General features: G+C 45.0%; 1 protein-coding gene across 1 annotated transcript in view; it reads left to right on the top strand.

Annotated features, from left to right (window-relative positions):
* The first annotated feature begins 1,182 nt into the window (after positions 1-1,182).
* COL24A1 (collagen type XXIV alpha 1 chain) overlaps positions 1,183-14,790 on the top strand; it is a 369,353-nt gene continuing 355,745 nt past the window's right edge. Inside the window, exon 1 of the mRNA XM_053245268.1 lies at positions 1,183-1,233. The gene's annotated coding sequence lies outside the window, so the exon portion shown is untranslated. The remainder of the gene's footprint in view (positions 1,234-14,790) is intronic.

The following is a 14,790-nucleotide window of genomic DNA, read 5'->3' as shown; positions in this document are numbered from 1 at the left end:
GGCAGCAGAGAAATCCCCCAGTACACCATGCTTCTTATTGATGTTGTGAGCCGCCCCAAGCACTAGTGTACTGGAGGCATACATATTTTAAATAAATAAAAATTAAATGCATTGTGGGATGGAGGAAGACGTTGCTTTTCTCCCTCACCCTCAGTGCTCCGGGATTGCTTGTGTGCTGGTCATGTGGACATGCAGCATGAACAATCCCCAGAGCAGTGAAGACTGTGTAAGGGAGGGTAGATTGTATCCTTCCTTCCACCCCACCCCAGCCCTCTCCTTTTTTTAGTCGTAATTTTAGTTGTGAGTGAGAATAACCTCACAATGTTGTACATGCATTCAGGTGCCTGTACGCATATTCATGTTTTTGTGTGAATGATTATACATACGTTCATTTTAAAGGTGACCCTGGGTACAGGGCTCCTAAAATGCAGGATACAGATTGGAAGTGTACTGCTTTGTGTGTGTCCAACATACTGTATGAAAAACTGCATATGTATACAGATCTGAACGTGCATTCACTGTACACAGATTGTATGTGTGTTGACCATAGCATGTGAACAGGGCTCGTGATTCACTTATATATGTTAATTCCGGGCCTTAGAGTGTTGTATTTGCAACTGAAGACTTGCTACATTTGGATTTGATTCTTGTTCTGGTCATATTTAGATTACTCAATCAGTATATATCTAATCACAGAGACTTTCAAAATGAATAATGAACAGTGCATAAAAGTTAAGTTCTAGCTTGAGCTGGATTTGCTTGGGTTTAGCCCAACCAGTTTTAAATCCTGGAAATCACAGGGGGTGAGGAAGTAGCTCAGTGACAGAGCACCTGCTTTGCATACAGAAGGTAGCTGATTCAATCCCTGGAATCTCTAAGTAAGGGTCATCTCGGAGAGACCATATAACCCCTGTATTGAAGAAGCTACGCTGGCTGCCGATATGTTTCCAGGCAAAATACAAGGTGCTGGTTATCTATATACTTATTTCTTGTAGACGGGCCATGCGCGGCGACGTGGTAGGAAGGAGGCGATTGGCTGAGTTTGCAAGCAGAAGCACCTGATTGGGCAGTGGGGATTCCATATGCAGAGTTTGCAAGGAGAAGTACCTGATTGGGCAGTGGGGATTCCATATGCAGACAGGGAGAAGGAGCCTGTGAGAGCAGAAGCACCATGGTGATTGGGCAGTGGAGATTCCCTATGCAGATAAGGAGGAGGGGCCTGTGATGGTTAAGGTTAGTTGGAATGCAGCTGTTACTGGTCGGAAGATGTTCTGGATATAAAAGGATAGCAGGCAGGGGTCTGCAAAAAGACAGGTCATGAGGGAGGAAAGAGCCCCTTCAGGAGAAGGAGGATGCCATTGTGTAAATGAACAAAATCTGTTAACTCAGTGAGGGAGGAAGAAAAAACACAAAGGGAGGGAGAAGAAAGAGTGGAGAAGAGCGAGTGGAAGAGAGAGAAAGAGAAAAAGAAGGGAGGGGGAAGAGAGACGGAAGGGCAAGGGACGGGCCTGAGCCTGTCAGCAGCCTGAGGGGAATGAGTGGCCATGGCAGCACTGGCAGCAAGGAAGGGCCCAGTAAACCACTGCTGCTGTTTGGGGCTACCAAGGTCATTGTCAGAGGGAGGCAGGCAAGGGACAGGCCCGGGCCTGTCAGCAGCCTGAGGGAAACGAGCGGCCATGGTGGTGGTAGCAGCGAGGAATGGCCCGGTCAACCACTGCTGCTGCTCCTGGAGGGAGGAGCAGGAGCAGGGTTCAGGTGAGGGTGGGGAGGTCTCTGGGGATAGTGAGCTGCATCTTGGCCAATAGGCGGCAGCAATGCTGCAGCCACGACCAAGAAGGGTGAGGGGGATGGAAGCAACAGGATGGAGGAGGAGGAGCAGGAGTGCAGCTCAGGTGAGGAGATCTCTGAGGTGAGGGGAGCAATCAAGTACTAACGTGCAGATGCTCTAGAGCGTGCAAGAGTTCCAGCACTGAAGGGGAGAGAAATAATGGCAGCGGTCAGGATGCAGAGGTGGAGGGCTGGCATCCGGCCAGAAGAGGTGGGTGGACGGACGGCGAGCGAGCTGGGGGGGGAGAGCGAGCGAGCTGCAGGGGGGAGCGAGCTGCGGGGGATGTCACAGGCTCAGTACACAACTGCACAGATCCTCTGTGCAGGGTCAGCTAGTATCCTATAAAGCCCTAAACAGTTTGTGTCCTGGATATTTAAGAGAATGTCTTCTTCATCCTTCAGGATGGAAAGCATCCTCAAGGATAAAATTGTAAAGCACCTAGAAGAAGAGGCCCTGCTGGGAGTGAGTCAGCATGGCTTCCGCAAAGGTAAATCTTGCCTCACCAACCTTTTGGACTTCTTTGAGAGTGTCAACAAGTGTGTGGATCTAGGTGATCCAGTTGACATATTATACCTGGACTTCCAAAAAGCTTTTTGACAAAGTTCCTCATCAAAGACTCCTGAGGAAACTTAGCAGTCATGGGATAAGGAGACAAGTACATGTGTGGATTGCTAACTGGTTGAAAGACAGGAAACAGAGGGTACGCATAAATGGAGAGCTTTCACAATGGAGGGAAGTAAGAAGTGGGATCCCCCAAGGATCTGTACTGGGACTGGTGCTTTTTAATTTATTCATAAATGATCTAGAAGCAGGGGTAAGCAGCGAGGTGGCCAGATTTGCAGATGATACCAAACTCTTCCAGGTAGTAAAATCCAAAACAGATTGTGAGGAGCTCCAAAAGGATCTCTCCAGACTGGGGGAGTGGGCGACAAAGTGGCAAATGCGGTTCAATGTTAGCAAGTGTAAGGTGATGCACATTGGGACGAAAACCCCTAACTTCAAGTATATGCTGATGGGATCTGAGGTGTCGGTGACTGACCAGGAGAGAGATCTTGGGGTCGTGGTGGACAGCTCGTTGAAAGTGTTGACTCAATGTGCAGCAGCTGTGAAAAAGGCCAATTCCATGCTAGGGATCATTACGAAGGGGATTGAAAATAAAATGGCTAATATTATAATGCCCTTATACAAAACTATGGTGTGACCACATTTGGAGTACTGTGTACAATTCTGGTCACCACATCTTAAAAAGGATATTGTCAACCTGGAAAAGGTATAGAAGAGGGCAGCCAAGATTATCAGGGGCCTAGAGCACCTTTCTTATGAGGCAAGACTACAACATCTGGGGCTTTTTAGTTTAGAAAAAAGACAACTGCTGGGAGACATGATAGAAGTCTATAAAATCATGCATGGTGTGGAGAAAGTGGAGAGAAATTCTTTTCCCTTTCACACAACACTAGAACCAGGGGTCACTCCATGAAATTGATTGCCAGGAGGTCTAGGACCAACAAATGGAAGTACTTTTTCACACAACGTGTGATCCACTTGTGGAACTCTCTGCCACAGGATGTGGTGACAGCCAACAGCCTGGATGGCTTTAAGAGGGGTTTGGATGACTTCATGGAGGAGAGGTCTATCAATGGCTACCAGTTGGAGGGCTGTGGGCCACCTCCAGCCTCAAAGGCAGGATGCCTCTGAGTACCAGTTGCAGGGGAGTAATGGGAGGAGAGAGGGCACGCCCTCAACTCCTGTCTGTGGCTTCCAGTGGCATCTGGTGGGCCACTGTGCGAAACAGGAAGCTGGACTAGATGGGCCTTGGGCCTGATCCAGCAGGGCTGTTCTTATGTCATGAACTCCACCGCCCATTGAGATCTGCTGGAGAGGTCCGTATGCAGCCTCCAGTGGCTCATCTGGTGGCCACTCAGGGACAGGCCTTCTCCGCTGCTGCCCTGAGGCTTTGGAATGCGCTCCCTAGTGAAATAAGAGCCTCCCCATCTCTGACAGCTTTTTAAAAGTCTTTAATGATGCATCTCTTCACCCAGGCTTTTAATTAATATTGTTTTAATAGTTTTAATGCTGTTTTAAAATATTCTTTAAAAAAAATTAAATTGTAATGTGCTAATTTTTTTCATTTTTGTCTTAACTAATGTTTAACTTTGTTTTTAGTCTGTTGTAAACCACCCAGAGACGTAAGTTTTGGGTGGTATAAAAATGTTTTAAAGATAGATAGATAGATAGATAGATAGATAGATGATAAGTAGGGCAGGGGAACACACTTGTCTAAAACCCTGGAGAGCTGCTGCCAGACAGTATAGACGATACAGAGCTGGAGAGACCAATGGTCTGACTTGGCAGAGGAAGCTTAATGTGAACTGAAGTCCTGAAAGCCTGGAACATGTGATAATAATTACAAAGAAGAGTATCTAAACATCTGCACACTGTTTTTTCCTTATCCCTGGGTGACCACAGGCTGCCCATGCACACAGCTGGGCTTCCAGGCTGCACCTTCTGGGCAGATTTTTTTTTAAACACATTTTTTATATCCTGCTCTTCCTCCAAGGAGCCCAGAGCAGTGTACCACACACTTAAGTTTCTCCTCACAACAACCCTGTGAAGTAGGTTAGGCTGAGAGAGACGTGACTGGCCCAGAGTCACCCAGCAAGTATCATGGCTGAATGGGGATTTGAACTCAGGTCTCCCCGGTCCTAGTCCAGCACTCTAACCACTACACCAGGCTGGCTCTCCAAATCTGACAGAGATTTGAACCTCTGTCCCTCTCTTTTTAGAAACAAATCAGTAGCAAAACCTAGGACAAACATTTCACGTTGCTCAGAATTCTAATGACTCTTTCCTAAGGGCTCTATTCAACAATGAGTTAACAATATATTGAAATACAGCTGAAGCTAATAAAATGAGAAATGTACAAGATGTGCGCAATCCATGCTTTCCCCATTTACTCAACCTTCTCTGTTTCCAGTACAACTAACACAACACCCAAGAGACATGTAAAGCAAAATTAGGCTTATAAAACAATTATCTGAATTTTATATGTGTTCCCTTCTTTTCAAGGGGGGGCCTGGTTCTGTATTTGGCATACTAGTATATCAACATAGATCAAAAGTGACACAGAGAAGGTCATGCAGTCAAGCTACTTAGTGCTTGTTTTGAAGGAGAAAAGTACACCGACTTCATAGAGCAATTGCTGATGATACTGTTCAATCTTCCTTTCTGCATTTGCAAATGTTAATGGTACTGTTCATGGGGAATTGGCAAACACCCCTGACTACTTTTTGGTTTGTGTGAGGACCTAGCAGGCGTGAATGGAGCAGCCCACCTCAGAATAAATTTTTGCAAAACTTCAGTCTCAGAAAGAACTTATAGAAAATGTGTAGTTCAAAAATAGAAACAGGGTTATTTTAGGGTTTTGGGTTACAGGAAATGAAATATGATTAACAGGCAACACAATACTTAACTAACAAAACTAACAAATAGGACTAAGTTGAGGCTCATGAAGAGGCGTTTTAGCTTGAGATCAGAATCAAGTCCACTCAAGGCTGACCAGAGGAATGGCCTTAGAAAACAGCTTTGGATTTTAGAGGTTTGGGGAGAGAGAGGGAGAGGGAGAGGGAGGGAGAGGTTTTGGAGCAGAGATTAGTAATTAAGTCCATGTGGTGGAGTTGGTGAACCCTTGTAGCTCAACCAATGTTGAGGGACCTCTCTCCTCCAGGGCAGGCAGACAAGCAAAAGGCAAGAGTAGGGATCCAAGCACCAAATGGGGATCTGGGAGCCAGAAATAATCCAAAGGGAGTCTGATCTCAGGAGACCAGTATCTTGCTGCAGCCAAGTATGCTGAAGAGATTGGGCCTGGCATAGGGCCGATTTGGTGGTGACGAGCGGAACCCGAACAAGAGTAAAAAGAGTAAAAATGCAAAGCAAGATGGTGTAGCTAATGTCCAAAAGTACAAACATGCAAGTGGTGAATCCAAGGGAGAGACACACTGATTGATTGTCTCTTGACTAGAAATAGACAGCATCTTGCCCTGAGGTGGCATGCTGACCACACCTTTCTGTTGACAAAGGCGACAATAGGGATAGACAAAGGAGTACATCCTTGTCCTGTTCAGCTTTATTGGCTGTGCTTCTATCAGCGCAATGAGGTGAATAGGTTAAGGAACCTGTGTAGGGTGGAATGGAATGGGTGCATCAGAGCATATCTTGCATTTTCAGGAGACCTTGGGAGTGTCTAGGAATGTTTTAAAAAGCTTGTTTCCCGTGACCCAAGCCAGCCATTAGCACTTTTGTTAGAGAAGGAGATGAGCTTGTTACTTCTTATCTATTCCTTCCTGCGAAGGTGATAGGATTGAACTGATCCGATGTGCCAACATACGGGCTATGGAGTGGAGACTGCCTTGGTTGGCCTGATGGATGATCTCCAATTGGGAATTGACAGAGGGAATGTGACTCTGTTGGTCCTTTTGGATCTCTTGGTGGCTTTTGATACTATTGATCATAGTATCCTTCTGGAACATCTGAGGGAATTGGGGTGGGAGGCACTGCTTTGCAGTGGTTCTGCTCCTACCTCACGAGCAGGTTCCAGATGGTGTCCCTTGGAGACTGTTGTTCTTCCAAATCTGAACTTTCCTTGCTGTACCTCAGGGCTCCATATTGTCTCTGAACTAGTTTAACATCTACATGAAACCACTAGGAGAGATCATCAGGAGATTTGGTGTAGGGTGTTATCAATATACCGACACCCAAATCTATTTCTCCATGTCAGCCTCATTGGGAGAAGGCATAACCTCCCTAAATGCCTGACTGGAGGCAGTAATGGGCTGGATGAGGGATAACAAACTGAGGCTAAATCCAGATAAGATGGAGGTACTTATTGTGCGGGGTCAGAACTTGGGAGACAATATTGATATGCCAGTTCTGGATGGGGTCACAGTCCCCCAGAGGGAACAGGTATGCAGCCTGGGGGTGCTTCTGGATCCGAACCTCTCTCTGGTGTCCCAGGTTGATGCAGTGGGCAGAGGTGCTTTTTATCAGCTTCGGCTGATACGGCAGCTGTGTCCGTTTCTTGAGATGAATGGCCTCAAAAAGGTGGTACATATGCTGGTAACCTCTAGGCTGGATTACTGCAATGCACTCTATGTGGGGCTGGCTTTGCACATAGTCCGGAAACTGCAGTTGGTTCAGAATGCAGCAGCCAGGTTGTTCTCTGGGTCATATTACTCCTATGTTGAAGGAACTACACTGGCTGCCAAAACGTTTCCGGGCAAAATATAAGGTGCTGGTTATTAGCTATAAAGCCCTAAACAGCTTAAGCCCTGGGTGTTTAAGAGAACGTCTTCTTCACCATGAGCCCCACCACCTGTTAAGATCATCTGGAGAGATTCATCTGTGGTTGCTACCAACACGTTTGGTGGCTACTTGGGAATGGGCCTTCTCCATTGCTACCCCTGGACTTTGGAATGTACTCCTTATTGAAATTAGAGCCTCCCCATTTTTGGCAACTTTTACAAAGGCACTGAATACACATGTATTCACCCAGGCTTTTAATTAGATGTATAGTTTTAATAGTTTTAATATTGGGTTTTAAATGTTTTAAATGTTTTAATTGTTAATTGATTTGATGTTTTAAATCATTTTTTAATTGTAAACCGTCAAGAGCTGCAAGTTTGGGGTGGTATAGAAATATTTTAAACAAACAAACATAGGGGGGAAGTATCTGGCTAGTTCTGAAGAAGAATAGTGCTTAATTAACACGTGTCTACTCCGGCTTCCACACCTGAAAGGCAATCAGGGAGGGAAGCACAGAGATAGTCCTCCTGGGACTTTTACACACACCAGGCTTTACCATGATTTTACGGGGAGGCTTTACTGCAAACTCAAAGTTGTCCCCAAAAACCTGACGCGAATAGTGGATTTTTTTTACCCTGGATATAAATCGGGCTATGCTCTCACGCACTGAAAAACCCGAATTGTGTGTGAACTGCTCCCCGATAACTCACAGGGACTTTGGGGTAGATCAGGCCAATATATAAATGTACCCCCTCTATTCTGGAGGAGATGCAAGTTAAAGGGCTTCAAAAGCCCTGTGTGAAAAACTTCCTGCAGTCTCAGGTTAAACCTGGATCTAGAGCCACTTTTTCCTAGGCTAAGTGCCAGGTGGCATACCCATCAGTTAGCTCATGTGAACCAAATGGCGATCCCACGATCCCATGAGTTCTGAAAAGGCAAAAGTGGAAACTACAAGCCTGTAGCTCCAAAAGAGGTGTAGAGGTGTTCCTGGGAGCCCCAAACAAGCTGTCTTGAAGACAACATTCTGAAATTTTAGCAGTTTTTCAGGCATTTGAGAAAGGAAGTGGCCACACTTCTTCTTCACCATGGCTTGTTTGTGTAGTATGGGCACCTTTTTGATGGTTTCCCTGACTTACTCAATGCTGTTGTTGCCAGGTGACCCTGATGAGGCTGAGACAGGGAGAAGAGGCAGAACAAAAAGAGACCACTGCCATTTGTAGCATGGACTGGCAAGCTGCATTGCCAGGGAAACATGTTTGGAAATGCTGCTCAAAGAGGTCTTGTGAGATCTCACCCTGGAAGTTATGGTGTTGCTTGCACAACACGTCTGAGTGTTGACACAGCCCAGTGTCCACTTAAGTAGATTGTGAGTCAAAAAGAATGAGCTGAAAAGGAGGGAATAGAAGGAAGCTATTTTTCAGAGGGAGAGTCAGAGGACAACAAAAGTGGCAGCAGGTGTGGCCTAAGGTATAGTGGTTCCTAAGGTAAGGTTGCAAACACTGTCTTGCTCCCTTTCAAAAGTGACACTTGCAAAGTTTGAAAGTGGTATGGGAGGAGGGAAGGTTGCCAACAGCTTCCGCTTTTCATTGTTTTTGAAAGCTCTGTGAGGAGAGGCATCAGACTGGTTCCAAAGAACACAGTGGAAGGCATCTTGCCACCCTACAGGCACCCCAATAATGTGCAACTTGAGACCACCTAATCTTGCCTCATGAATGTTGGAGATGAACTTCCAGTGCAGCAACCTTTTGCACCAACTGTCCTAATGACCACTAGGGGCATTGGGAGTAGAGAAAGTGAGTCAGGGTCTCCCTATCTGTCCCTACTCTATGACCCCTGAACTGACTGCAGCACTTCCTGTGCTGAGTCACAATCCTTCCTTTCCTCCTAGAGAGCAGATGGAAACATCTCTCTCTCTCCTTACCTATCCACTATGTAGTCCTTTAGATTAGAGATAGGTCTTTCCTATCTAAGTGTATTTAACCAATAAATATTTAGTGTTTAGTCATACAAGGATCTCCATGTCTTTTCTTTAAATAGCTGCAATATCCAAACCATCCTCTGCTACCTACTCTGTAACTGGAGTGTGTGCTCATTCCTTAGTGCTCTGCTGTTTTACCTATTGTGGGTAAAAATCAACAACCTCTAACAATGAAAGGACCGTCCCTGAGTGGTGGTGTAACCCCCTTCCTTTCTCATTCTGAAGCTTAAGGGGTAAATGTTGTTAGGCTGGGAAGTGTAGGCCGTTGACTTCTGGCAACAAGGCAATACATCAATGCAGGAACCCTCCCACCCTCCCCCGACAATGGGTAGGTTTCTGTGCTTTGAGCAGTTTTTAAGCAGAAATGCAAGAACCACACCTATTCCCAGCATGGAGATGCAGCGATGAGGTAAACTGACTGTCATGCAGCTCTTAAAGACATGAATATCACTACTCTAATGATGGTCTGCAGTAGGACAGTTTCAACTGGATCCCACTAAAAGTAACTATACAGGGTATTTTGAGCCATCTTTCTTTTCGGGCTTATTCAGTTGTGAATCAGGACTACGAGACTAGGCAATGAAGTGAAACTCTATGGGACTACTCATTGGTTCTTTCTCTTGAAGAAGGAATCAATAACTTACATCACTTCAAAATCATGAGCCGCAGATTTTGGCCAATGTGAGAAGAGTTTTCAAAAATGTTTCCCCATAGAAATCAAGATTTGAACAAATCATGACTTTCCATAGTCTGCAACCTAATGATAATTGGTTATACTGTGACCCATTCACTTCCCAGAGGAGGGGACCGTCAGTTTAAGTTATCTTACTGCAATGGAATGGTCCAGATGCAAACAGACATGACACGTCTGTGCAGGAAATCTTTAAACTTCAAGCTCTTTTAACATTATATGTGCAACAAAGTGCTGTAGGGTTTTAAAAAAGTTTTTCTATGCATCAAAGTACTGGGCAGGTTATTGCAAGTAGAAATACCTATGAAAAGAGGATGTGCTTATTCAATTCACTTAGATTTAGCTTCAAGTAAAATGGGAGAGAGAGATGGAGGGACAGTGAACTCCAGAAGCACTTTATAGTATTTATTATCAAAATAAGGGAAACATATTTCAAATCCAGTAATTTGGCACATTGCAATAATTCTGTCTTGGCACCTGAGCATGCTGCAATATATTCCTTCTCAATGTTCCTTCAGTATGCATGATATGCAATTTTCTTACCAACTGTTTTGCATGTTTACTTGAGTTCTGAAAAACTAAAAAGATAATAAGTTTTATTTTGTAAATATAATCGTTAGATTAAAATGATAGTTATATGTAGAATATAGATTATGTAGTTATTTAAAATATTTAGAAATATTAAAAAATTAAAATTAAAATTAAAAATATTTCCAATATACTATACTGTTGGAAAGAAGCAGTGGTTAGTCGTTGAGATTGTAGCTACCGATTATAATTTATAGGGCTGGGCTTTTGGACATTTTGGAAGACTCAAGGGGCTTCCCTCTACCTCTTATGCGCTTATACAGCACACAATTAATCTATGGAATTCTTTTCCATGGGATGCCGTGATGGCCACTAACTTGGATGGCTTTAAAAGGGGCTTAGACAAATGCATGGAGGTCAGGTCTATCAGTGGCTACTACTCTGGTGGCTGTGGGCCACCTCCAGCGTCAGAGGCATGATGCCTCTCAATACCAGTTGCAGGGAAGCAACAGCCGGAGAGAGGGCATGCACATGCCTGTGGGCTCCCCAGAGGCATCTGGTGGGCCACTGTGTGTGAAGCAGGATGCTGGACTAGAGGGGCCTTGGGCCTGATCCAGCAGGGATGTTCTTATGTTTTCACCATGCGGAGGCAGCCGATTCTAGGGCAATTGGCCCGACAGTATGGTGGTTGGAGGAAGGTGTTTCTTTAATTCCCAACCCAGTGCTGGTGCACAGGAGGCTGGGCAGGTGGAGGGAATGGTGTGGAGAGGATGGGGAAATATTCAGGGGAGGTTGGGAAAGAGAACAGGGAGGCTGGGGAAAGCATGTGGGCTGTAGTTCCTCCCAAAGTTTCTCCCATGCGAAAAGCCACTGTACTACCTGAGGCAGATACTACCCAGGCTGCTCCAACTATCCAGGCTGCTCCAGGTCTGAAAACTCAGCCCTAGTAGTTTAATCCTAGTTAACCACAGCAGTAGGACGACGATCACCAGTACAGCGTGGTTTCTCATGCCACAATCTGTGGGATCATGCCCGGACTGGCAATCGTAGTTAACCCTTTAAGTACGATCAGGTTGGTCATAAGAACAGGCCCTATCTGTTGGTGTTGCCTAGCAACAGAGTGCCTGTGTCACCAACATTGGGCCTTAATCTCTCTGAATAGCAAAAACAAACACAAAATGAAGTATCCTTACTAAGTTTAGTCCAAGGCATGACATTTTACCACAGAGAATTAAAGAGAGGCTGGCTTCCCACAAAGGCTTATGAGACCATTCATTCTTTGGCAAAAAAATTATGATTAATAAACATGGATTACTGGAAAACCAGAGTTATTCCTTTGAAGTTCAACATAACCCCCTTCCCCACAACCAGTTTATCAAGATATAAATCAATTTCTCAACCTGTAAGATGTACAGTTTGAGGCATCATTTTTAAAGTTTATTTTAGGTTGAAATCTCTCACAGGAATTGTATCCAGACTGAAATTGAAGTAATTTTGTGGGCACCACAAGATTGAAAGCAGAAAATGTCAACTCAGTTGCAGACAGTTCATTTATCAATTTTACTTTTTAAAAAGCATTGGGGCGGGGGGGGGGATGCCGATTCTGTACACAGGTAGTACAAACTAATTTTTAGCCTCAAATTGTATAATGCAGAATGTCACCATAGGCCTCACAGGACATAAATGAGTCCTTCCGTTTGAAATTCTATCAGCTTTGACCTATGCATATATGTTAAGGAGTAAATTTTAGTCAGTTAAATGGGTTTTACTTCCAAGGGAGCCTGCTATATAAGTATGATGAAGTGAACAGTCTGCAATACTTTTCTCTTTGATGGGTTGACCAGCCATATCAGGAGAACAGTGTGGGGTTGCCAACTGACCCCAAAAGATGGCCTGGTCTGTTCTTTAACAGCATTTTGCCCTGGAAACATAAGTAGGTGAAGATGCCTAGGGCATAGAAATCATGGCAGTAACTATTATTATCTGCTTATGGCTACAGATCAAGCCGCTTTAAAAGTTTAAAAGTTGGCAACCCCCAACCCAGCATGATGCTTTGTGATGTAGCTTCAGTGGGAGAGGCATGGAAGCAGTGTAGAATAGTAGAGGTGTTAGAATTCTTATAGAAGAATTGCCCTCAGCAACTCCTACTAAGCTAATCTGTTAGACATAGGAAGACATAGGAAGCTGCCATATACTGAGTCAGACCATAGGTCCATCTCGCTCAGTATTGTCTACACAGTCTGGCAGCGGCTTCTCCAAGGTTGCAGGCAGGAATCTCTCTCTGCCCTATCTTAGAGAAGCCAGGGAGGGAACTTTAAACCTTTTGCTTAAAAATAACACACCAACCCCGCACACCAACCCCATTGCTACAAGCAGTAGCAATGTCCTAATATCCTTGCAAGAGCTTCCAGATGAGTTCATAAATAACAGATATACCACCCACAATTCACAAGTGGCTTATTGTTGCAGTTTCTTTTGATTTATCAGTCCAAGCTCTTCAATATTCCCAGCACTCGCTCTGTACAAATGACCAAGCTGAAAACACAGCACTGAGAGCCAAAAAAGAACTTAACAAAACAGTAAGCCAGCAATTATTTCAGGAGGACTGGACTGGACTTATGAAAATAGCATGGCATGCTTATTCAGGATCAGTGCTGTTACCTGTTCTGAAGCATACATGAAAGCCCTTACATGATGCTGTTAAACCCCAAAGGCCATTCCGTAACATCTTTTTAAAAACAAGATACGGAAAAGGAGACATTTGCAACCGAATCATCCCAACATATTTATCTGTGTTGCAAGTGTAGAGACAAACCCATGTACAACAGGAAGGTAGAGATAAACCCATGTATAACTGGAATGTAGCCTTCCCAGCATAAGCATATAATAATGATTTATGAAAGAAAGATGGATTAGAGACAAGTTTCTGTATAGTAGTCTATGATTCCACTCAAGGGGAAAATACCCTGCAGAATATGATTGTGGGGGCAAGACTGAGCTTCATGAAAATCTTGGCTTCCATTTTTGAAATAGACCAACCAACCATCCTATGAGGAGGAGGAGGAAAAGCACAAGAAGCCCAGAAGACAAGGTGTCACCATCACCATTCCCACCTGCTGCTGCTTCTCTGGCTGGGAGTCTGGGACTAGGCCCTTCCTCCCCTCCCTTCACAAGTAGTATCATCATCTGCCTTGTGAGGAGGAGGAGGAGGAGGAGGAGGAGAAGCAGGAGAAGCCATCAAGATGAAGTGTCACAAGTGTCATTTTCATATGCTGGTGCTTTTCCAGCTGGTTCCAGTCTCCTCCTTGCCTCACAGAAGCTGGTAGAACCACCTATAAGCAAGAAGAAGCCAGCAATATGGGGAGAAAACAAGAACAACCCTTCTGTTGTTTTAATGATTTTATTTTCATTGATTTTATGGAAGCTACTTGAAGAGCCAAGTTAGCTGAAGAATGGGGTAAACATTCTTTAAATAATAAATAAAAAAAACCAGTACATGTTCCTGACCCCTGCAGATGTAAAGGCAGGATTCAAAATGTGTGTGCAATGCCTGAGAAAATCTTCAAAACTTGTGACCATGGGACAAATCCTTAGGATCCAGTGGACATCTTTACCCAAACCCCATGACTATCAGAAGCCAAATAAACCATGCAAAATAAGGAGAAATAGGCAAAACTGATTTGTATTATTTATGCAGGTCACAGGATTCAGCATTTCATGAATTACAGTTTGTGCTACTTTGGCACAGAACTATATGTTTTTTACATATAGTGCATGTAGCACCCCTGATTATGGGGGGGGGGGGAGCAGAAAATACTTAATTACTGAGACACTGAGCCAGGTCTCCCGATCGGTGAGACCCAGTTTGGTGAGCTGAGCGGGGAGAGCGGGCTAAGCCTATTGCCCCCGCAGACGATCCGGGCAGGAGCCCTGGGCGGCCTGATTGGCCACCCACATGATTTTCGGCTCCGTGATGGAGCCGGCGGGGGCTGGGGGGAATGGGGTCCTATCGCCCCCGGAAGCTCCAGCATGCCCTGTGCGAAAACGCAGGGCATGCTGACGAGACCCCCAGAGCCGGGAGGCAGCTTTTCGCCTCCCCTCCGGGGGTCTCCTCATGAGTAGCCACGGTACTCACGATTTTTAAAACCAGATTTGCGGAGCGCTCACTCCACAAACCTGGTTTTAGGGCAGGGGTACTTAGGCGGGTTACCTGCCTAGGAACCACCAGGCTTGCAGCCGAGCCCGGTGGTTCACACAATGGGGAGAAATCGGGCTAGCCTCCACTAGCCCGATTTCGCCCCATCGTGTGAATAGCCTCACTAGCTTTTGACACTTTATGATACATGCATCACCCTTCAGGACTGGATCTGTGTCCACTAGAGTGCTGAGGAAGAAAAAGATACCACATCAAGCACATGGTGTATATGGTGTGCATGTGTGGTGCTCCTGCTGGTCAGGATTATAAAG

The sequence above is a fragment of the Hemicordylus capensis genome, chromosome 4, assembly GCF_027244095.1.
Source record: "Hemicordylus capensis ecotype Gifberg chromosome 4, rHemCap1.1.pri, whole genome shotgun sequence".
NCBI classification, from domain to species: Eukaryota; Metazoa; Chordata; class Lepidosauria; order Squamata; family Cordylidae; genus Hemicordylus; species Hemicordylus capensis.
This window is presented reverse-complemented; position numbering and strand designations above follow the sequence as displayed.